Source organism: Brassica oleracea, chromosome C6, assembly GCF_000695525.1.
Source record: "Brassica oleracea var. oleracea cultivar TO1000 chromosome C6, BOL, whole genome shotgun sequence".
Lineage (NCBI taxonomy): Eukaryota > Viridiplantae > Streptophyta > Magnoliopsida > Brassicales > Brassicaceae > Brassica > Brassica oleracea.
The window spans coordinates 12764411-12765893 of record NC_027753.1 but is presented as its reverse complement, the minus strand read 5'-3'; positions in this window follow the sequence as shown (position 1 = coordinate 12765893).

Below are 1483 nucleotides of genomic sequence, written 5' to 3'. Positions count from 1 at the left end.
ATGAGCAGCATATGAGTATCCAAGGGTGTTTCCGAGAGTGTTACCAGACTCCTTAAGAGCTTTGAAGAAGGCTTCAAAGTCAGCTCTCTTGAATACCTCCTGATCCATACCCTTTCCAATTAGTTGATGAGATGCCAAGGCTCTACCTTCACTTTCACCCACCTTGGCGCCTGAGCTAGCTCCGGATGAACCAGCACCATTTGCTTCAGCAGAAAGATGAGCCTTTGCTTCCCTATCCCTGTTGGATCCACGTGGCCTGAGGTGAGAATGTAGGATCCAACACTCACTCTTCTTGTGACCGGTCCTCTTGCAATGCTCACAGCTTCCCTCATACTTTTCATACTTCCTTTCTGAGCTTCTGTATGCAGCCTTGTTTGCTTGCATTCCTTCAACTTGATGAGCCATAGTGAGCTCACCCTTGCCTCCAAACAGGCCAAGAGATCCCTCCTCCTTCTGAAGTTGCGCGCATACTTCCTCCATGGATGGTAGGTTAGGCGATCTCATGATGTGTTTGATGACATCCTTGTAGCAAGGATCCAATGTCATCAACAACCCAAACACTTGATCTTGTTCTTTTCTTTCCATAAGAGCTGCTTGATCAGTGGTGTTAGGTCTTAGACTTTCAAGTTCAGACCATAATGATCCAAACTTTCCCATGTGTTTGGTGAGCTCTCCTCCATCTTGCTTCATGGAGTTAATGGCTCTCTTCTGCTCAAACACACGACTGATGTTGGAGACGTTTCCAAACATCTTTAAGAGGGTCTCCCACAAGTGTTTGGGAGTCTCACAGTACCTGTAAGCTTCAAGAAGAGGGACATCAAGAGATCCTTGCAGCACGGAGGGCACCATCAAGTCTTCTTGCACCCACTTCTTTGCTTCAATTGTGGTGAGAGTCTATTCCTCTTCACCTTCTTCAGTTTCGTTGGCCACTAGCTTTGGACCATCATCAGTAATGTGGCTCCACATCCCTAGCCTTCCAATAGCTGTCTTCACCAATCAAGACCACAAGAGGTAGTTTGAACCACCTTTCAACGCAACCGGGACAGTACCTTGCTTGCTAAAGTTGTTTCTCTCCATCTTCTCTTGCTTGATCCAGAAATGACCAGAAAGCTTCAAACTTGCAACTCAGCTGAAGAACATATAGTACCAGACTTCAAGAACACACGAACTCAAAGCACAGCACCACAGGACTCAACTTTATCACACAGCTTCACGGAACACTCAAGAACACAAGGGCAAGAACACAAGAACACAAGAGCTAGAGAAAGAAAGAAATGGAACGAGGTTTCTCAATACCAAAGCCAACCTGGCTCTGATACCATATGATTTTAGAGAATAGAGTAGGTATTGAGAGATTAAAGGAAGATTAGAGAAGATTAATGGGAGATTTGTAGAGAGATTAGGTAGTAATCATGTTTAAGAGTATTTAAGAATCATCATGAACAAGAGAGAGAGTCTAGAGAGATAATCCCAAACTTCTTAA